General features: G+C 33.4%; 1 pseudogene; it reads right to left on the minus strand.

Moving 5' to 3' along the window:
* Positions 1 to 3,266: 3,266 nt before the first annotated feature.
* Positions 3,267 to 5,228, minus strand: LOC149154680 (benzyl alcohol O-benzoyltransferase pseudogene; annotated as a pseudogene).
* Between the last annotated feature and the right edge of the window lie 2,908 nt (positions 5,229 to 8,136).

Raw genomic sequence — 8,136 nt, forward strand, 5'->3', positions numbered from 1 at the left:
CTTGGGTTTATTATTCCCTTAGGTTTATATTATCAATCATGGTCAACCATGGTTGAATGTCGCGTTGTGACAAGGATTGTCTCACCAGCAAAATAAATCATGTTTATTTTAGTGTTTGTAGTAGTTATATTTGGGTTTACCAATGTTGGGTTTATAATATTAGTTCCATGGTTGAATGTCGCATTTTGACAAAGATTGTCTCACCATGAAAATAAACCATGGTTATTTTAGTGTTTGTAATATTTATATTTGGGTTTACCATATTACTCCAATGGTTGAATGTCCCATTTTGACAAATATTGTCTCACCATGAAAATAAATCATGTTTATTTTGGCCTTTGTAATATTTACATTTGGGTTTACGAATGTTGGGTCTATAATATTAGTCCCTTTGGTTTAATATTATTCCCTTGGGTTCATAGTCCCTTGGGTTTTAGTATTAATCCCTTGGGTTTATTATTCATTTAGGTTTTAATATCAATCCCTTGGGTTTATTATTCCCTTAGGTTTATAATATCAATCATGGTCAACCATGGTTGAATGTCACATTGTGACAAGGATTTTCTCACCATGAAAATAAATCATGTTTATTTTAGTCTTTGTAATATTTATATTTGGGTTTATGAATGTTGGGTTTATAATATTAGTCCCTTGGGTTTAATATTATTCCCTTGGGTCCATAATCCCTTGGGTTTATTATTCATTTGGGTTTATAATATCAATCCCTTGGGCTTATTATTCCCTTAGGTTTATAATATCAATCATGGTAAACCATTGTCAATCATAGCCAAACATGGTCAACCATGGTTGAATGTCGCATTGTGACAAGAATTGTCTCACCATCAAAATAAACCATGTTTATTTTAGTGTTTGTAGTATTTATATTTGGGTTTATAATATTATTCCCATGGTTGAATGTCACATTTTGACAAAGATTGTCCCACCATGAAAATAAACCATGTTTATTTTAGTTTTTGTAATATTTATATTTTAGTTTACAAATGTTGGGTTTATATTATTCCCTTAGGTTTATTGGGCTTAATATTATTCCCTTGGGTTCATAATCCCTTGGGGTTTTAGTATTAATCCCTTGGGTTTATTATTCATTTGGGTTTATTATATCAATCCTTTGGGTTTTTTATTCCCTTAGGTTTATAATATAAATCATAGCCAAACATGGTCAACCATGTTTGAATGTCGCATTGTAACAAGGATTGTCTCACCATAAAAAAAAAAAAAAACTATGTTTATTTTAGTGTTTGTAGTATTTATATTTTGGTTTACCAATGTTGGATTTATAATATTAGTCCCATGGGTTTAATATCAATCATGGTCAACCATTGTCAATCATAGCAAACCATGGTCAACCATGTTTGAATGTCGCATTGTGACAACGATTGTCTCACCATCAAAATAAACCATGTTTATTTTAGTGTTTGTAGTGTTTATATTTGGGTTTAACAATGTTGGGTTTATAATATTAGTCCCATGGGTTTAATATTATTCCCTTGGGTTCATAATCCCTTGGGGTTTTAGTATTAATCCCTTAGTTTTATTATTCTTTTAGGTTTATAATATCAATCCTTTGGTTTATTATTCCCTTGGGTTTATAATATCAATCATGGTCAACCATTGTCAATCATAGAAACCATGGTCAACCATGGTTGAATGTCACATTGTGACAAGGATTAATAGTATAACCCAAGGTATATAAAACCTAAAATAAACAAAAAGGACTAATGTGACATTCAACCATGGTCGACCATGGTTGTCTAATATTAGTTCCTTGAGTTTATAATATTAGTCCCTTATGTTTAATATTATTCCCTTTGGTTCATAATCCCTTGGGTAATAGTAAACAAAAGAGACTAATATTATAAACCCAATCTATACAAACCCTAAGATAAATATTAAAAATACTAAAATAAACATGGTTGAATTAATAATAATAATAATAATTATAATAATAATAATAATAATAATAATAATAATTATTATTATTATTATTATTATTATTATTATTATTATTATTATTAATTAATTAATATTACTAATTAATATTACGAATTATTAATAATTAATATTATTAATATTATTATGAGTTTATAATCTTATAATAATATTAATAATAATAAAAAATATATAAGAATATTGTTGTTATTATTTATATAGTTATTAATTATCATAAATAGTTGGTCTCTAAAAAATTACATATAAGAATTCACTTATCACAATTGTAATGGTTAGATCATGATTATTATTATGACCTATTATTATTATTATTATTATTTTATACTATTGTTATAATAATATAATAATAATCATAATATATTATTATAATAAGAACAAAATAATATAATAGTAATTATTATTATTATTATTATAATTATAATTATAGCTATTATATTATTATTATAATAATATTAATTATATTATTATCATATTAATATTAAATTATATTTGTATATTATTATAATAATATAACAATAATATAATATTATTATTATATTATTATCCGATATTATTATTATTATTATTTTATATTATTATTATAATATTAATATAATATTCATATAATAATATATAAAGAATTTGGTTCTTAATATTTATATAGTTATTAATAATCATAAATATTTGGTGTTTAAAAAAATACCAATAATAATTATTAATGTGGTTGATATAAGTCTATGGCCTATATCAATCACATCGGAAAATGTGATTGTATATATATTTCATATAAGCCTATCGACCTTTATCAACCATATTAGTAAACATGGTTGTACTACTAATTATTATATTTATTGTATTACTATTAAATATATATATATATATATATATATAAACCATGCTTTATTAAAAATATTGATTTATATATATATATATAAACCATGCTTCATTATAGGTGGATGTTCAAAACTCATTACTAAATTCGTTTTACACTCAAGTATTTTCGTAGCAAAGAGAAAAACAGTGAGATTTTCCAAAATGGGATGCAGCGGAAGACAATTTTATTTTAGGATTGTCATGAAAAAGGCATATCGACAATTCTATAGGCAGGCAACTTCAATACATTATATCTATCGAAAGTATACTAAGTACCAATGTAGACAGGCAACTTCAACGCATTATATCTATCGAGAGTACACTGAGTATTAATGCGGACTAACCAAATTTACTGCAGAAAAAAATAGAACCATCAGGATATGGCACTGGATTTGCACTACAAGATTCCCAATATTGTCGGATACAGTGCGGCTCTCATTCCCCCGCCCACTGTTGGATACATCAAAACCTTGAAAACTTATTTGCTTCAGTCAGCTTCGAAGGCACCGCAAGACCACTAGCGCTGTGGCCCGTTGCTGATTGTTTTATTCAAATTTTCTTCAAATATTTCCATGGCAGTTGACGGCAAACAAATAGGAACTACGATCGCTTCAGTGTCTTTCATGGAGGCCGGTGCTAAATATGTAAAGTGTGGCATTGCCGGATAAACAGGACACACATACGCTGCTTTTCCCCAGCCGAAATCCGACTCTGCTACGGCTTGCGCAAGTTTGGAAACGTCTGAAACGATGAAAGAAGCATCTGAGGGGCTAAGTGGACGCCCTTTCAACTCCGCCAAATCAATCATAGATCGTAAATATTCTTCCCTCACTCGTCTATCGCCTTCCTTAATCAATTTCACTGCGTAAGACAGGGGGCGGCCAGTCAGATCCCGGGCTCTTGTGTGAGCGTAAGCGGAGGCAAGTGCATTGCCGTAGTAGCCGTTTGGAAGAGGCGGTCGGAATCGATTACGGGCGTTTAACGGAAACATTAATGTCAATTCTTGGTCCGCCGGGATTTTTAGAGCCTTTGTTCTCGACTGCCACAAACAGGCCGATATTACTTGGAATGTGGTACAAAACCTGACCCCTTGTACCTGTCTTTTCAAAGCCGCAATTTCTGTTGAACCAAAGTAGAACGATTTCAAGTTCATGATTTCCTCTGATGCAGCGGTCACCGGCACTATTCTTTCTTGATATTTATTTTCAAAATCATAGTAATCACGCAGTCCCGGATAATTTGCCGTAGGCTTGGCTCTGGGTCGAAGGATTTCTCTATTCCAAACTGCAGGTACCGTGGGGCTTTCTGCCCCTCTCGCTATTTCGCCGAGAGAATTCAGAAATTGCGCGATTCCAACGCCATCAGCAACGGAATGGCTAAAACGCAAGCCAAGTACGAAGCCTCCGCATCGTAGCCGCGTCACCTGTCAAAGAAACGCAGTTCATGCTTTCCAAAACCACAAGATATTTGTGACGTAATTGAATCAATAACAACAACTAAGTAGACTAGGCATGTGATTTCACATTATCTACTATCATACAACGTTTTGGTAAAGAAACAACATGTTAATAGTACACATAAGGAGAGAATCAATTCGTTTTTAATAAATTAAATTGTTTATATTTTTTCAAATAACAATTTATATTTCTTCAAATAAAAGATAAAACCCTAACCCTAGTCTATTCTATTGAAAGTTAAAACCTTAGTCTATTCTATTATTCTATATAAAGAAGATGTACATTAAGAATAAACCAAACGTATTGGATCCTACATAGTCTTCAACACACTAGACTGTATAACGAAGATGCACATAAAAATAAACCAAGCAAGCCCACGAAATAGGTGGAATTATCATTAATAAATTGAAAACCACGATGACCAACCTGAAACAGAAGCAGAGGAGAGTCTGTGATGGTATTCGATCCTGGAACGTTACTTATAAACTCAAGAGCACGAGGAATAGGTGGAGACAGATCTCCCAAGTCTTCCAAGGAAATATCTGCGTCGGCCTCTACAAGAAGAACCCCTTCACCAGTGCAGTCCATTATAAGCTTGCCTCTATCATCTGCATTTATCAGTCTTCCGGCAAAGGGATAGTAATCAACCAGAAGCTTTCCCAAAGCCTCTCCAATAACTTGGACTGGATCATTCCTCCCATTACCATTCATGGAGGAATTGCAGGGTGGTGGATAAAACATAAGTATGTTGACATGAAACCTTAATCCCAATTGATCGTCAATATTGGTAAGGTAAAGACGTTGGGTGGGTGTGGGGCAGTTCGGGGAAACGAGAAGAGGTGGGCGCTTAATGACTGTAAACTGGCCGAGGGACTTCTTTGGAAATGGTGAAGGAGGAGGCAGCGGCGGCGGCTGAACTGTACATCCCAATACAAGAGCTGCTGCCATGTAAGCTGATGAACTAAGGGGATAGCCTGCACAACAATAAAGGATTATTGCGTGCTGAATAACTTCGTTTGATGGTCTGCGCGGGAGGCCATATATATAGATGTTCGATCTGATATTGTGAATTGATGTGAGGACAATAAGTAAGATCCAACGAAGTATTCGGAAGGAAGACGTAAAAAGATGAGGACAAGAAAGAGGATATTGGAAAATAAAAAATTATTTTAGCTTTTAAAGATAGTTCATGGAATAGATGTAGATAGCTTATGTAACGGATGTACTTGGTCTTTTTCGGTAAAGCTTCAAAATAAATGTTTCACATTTTAAAAAAAATAAAAAAATAAAACACATATATTGATCTTTTCATGTAAAGCTTCAAAATAAATATTCAAACTTCGTGAATTAGATGCAAAGAAAAGAAAGATATTGTAAATTAGATGTGAAGATTCAAAATAAATACTCCAAATTCGTGAATTAGATGCGAAGAAAAGAAGGATATTGTGAATTAGATGTGAAGACAAGAAGTAAGATACAACTAAATGTGTACGTGCTGATTGGAATCGACCTTAAGGATAATATCTGACAGATAATATTTGGTTGCTCTGGTTGTTGAAACGCATTCCCCGTATTAAATGCATTCATCTCAGGGCAGTCCTGCTTTAATTTTCAGGATCTCATGAATGTGATGGTGAGGGCACTGTATCACTTAAATTACTTTCCATTTTACAGAAAATATAGTAATTACCAGTGGCTATTTGATCACTTGACATTGACATATATCTATATGTCAACAAACCTCCGAAGGAGACCACGTGGTAGGTATATAGGGAAGAGGGGTCTGATTTTTACATTTCTCTCAAAGTCGCAAAGATGCTATAACTGCGGATCTGTAAGGAATAGTTATTTTTTCCCAATTTCCTAAAAAAAAATTCCTATTCTATTTACAAAAATTCCTTTGTTACCACCTATTAGGTATATAAGTGGTAAAGAGTTGATTATTTCATTTCTTTCAACATTGCTAAAGTTAACTAAATTTTTATTGAGTATATAAATGGGAAAGACTCCGCTTTTTCACGTTTTCCAAACCGGAAAAGTTCCATTTTATGCTTTCGAAGTTTTAAATTTCTTAAATACGATCAGTAAAGAGTTGATTTTTATCCTTTCTTCTTAATGGAAAAGATGCTTATGACTAAGAGATATGTAAGGAAAAGCTTATTTTAATAATTTCGTAAAAAAAATTGGTCCATCTCTTAGGGCAATTAACTCTATACAATTCGCAAATACCTTATTATAATTTTCAAAATCTTTGTATTCACTTGGTTGATATATAGGTGAAAGTAAGTTGTTTTTTGGCCCTTTATTTTTCTTTATGACTGTGATTTATGATGTGAGGATGAGTGTATTTTTATGATTTTTAAAATTTAAAATTTTAATTAGTATAGATTTAAGTTAATTTGGAGATTTATGAAGGGTGGAGAAGATTAAATTTTTTAGTATATAATTTTTTTAAGTGAAATTTTTTTAAAAAGTTTAATTTCTGTTAGAACTTGTTTTTTTTAATAAAATAGAATATATTACTGCATGAAAATTGTATTTAAAAGAGTTGGATTGTGCGAGAAAAACTCTCCAACACAAGAGCCAACAACACATGCCTTCTTGGCTTCTGATGGAACGGTTTTAGATTGAAGCTTGTAAAAAAAAGAATTCTATGTTTTTTGAGAAAATTACAAGGAGTCGTGCTGATATTATCTCCCATGTGTTCGAAGGGAGGGGTGACAATGAAGATAATACAAATGCCCCAAATTCTTTATTGCCTATACAGTGCCTTATGATAAGAGCTCTTCCACGACTGAGAGCCAGAGAGAGTAACATTTCAAACAAGGAGTCTGTCGTGGGCATTAAGGATTTCCTTTTGCTAGGTCATCATCCAAGCTGATAGGCATCCCTTGGGTGTTGCCTTCTTGCGCGACTGTGGGCATTGGACAACTAGAGGAAGTGCTAGATACCTCCTTTTTTACGTTGGGGGAGCCTTCGACTAGTGAGCGGATCCCCATGGTAGCTCGTTTCTTCAGCATGGTGTAATGTGGATAATTTCTGGTGACAAAGCGACAATGGTGGACTAATTCCACATAGAAGACAAACTTTTCCATAAGCTTGTCAATTTTCTCTTCCACCGCCTTGGATATTTCAGTCTGCTCCTGCATTGCTAGACCGAGGAGAGTTTTCATCTGCCATGAGAGGTCGATTGCGTGAGTGTACAAGTTCTCCCTAGCCTTGGTGAGACTTGGGTCAAGGATCCATGCAAATTCCTCTGCCACTTCTTCTGAGGACACCCCTCGTCTAAGGACCCTCACCTGAGCTTCCAGGTTTGCAATTTGTTCATGCATCTCACGGTTAACAACTATGGAATATTAGATATCATTTTGGGATTCAACTGCGTTAAGTAAGTCATTCACGTATGACCATTTCCATGAGAGGTATTTGTAACTAACTAATTTCTCATGATTTTTGAATAGTTCGCTTAGCACTCATTGCATCAGGTGATGCTCACAGGGGTGAAGAGTGCTAAGTGAACTATTCAAAAATCATGAGAAATTAGTCAGTTACGACTACCTCTCATGGAAATGGTCATACGTGAATGACTTACTTAACGCAGTTGAATCCCAAAATGATATCTAATATATTGCACTCGTAAACCGCCTAATACTTAAATTCAAAAAGAGTGAAGGGATCTCTTCTTGAATGGTTCATGAGGCACAATACTTGCTAAGGTTTTGCAAATGGGGTAGCAAGCTAAGTGGGCTTGATTGTGGGGAAAAATCCACAGTTAAGCACGCTTGAGCTAGAGGCGATCTGGGATGGTTGACCTCCCCAGAAGTCCTAGTTATCGGGTGCCACGGGGGATTTACTC

This window comes from Pinus tabuliformis, chromosome 9 (assembly GCF_031772625.1).
Source record: "Pinus tabuliformis cultivar Carrire ecotype Pingquan chromosome 9, CPIR1, whole genome shotgun sequence".
NCBI classification, from domain to species: domain Eukaryota; kingdom Viridiplantae; phylum Streptophyta; class Pinopsida; order Pinales; family Pinaceae; genus Pinus; species Pinus tabuliformis.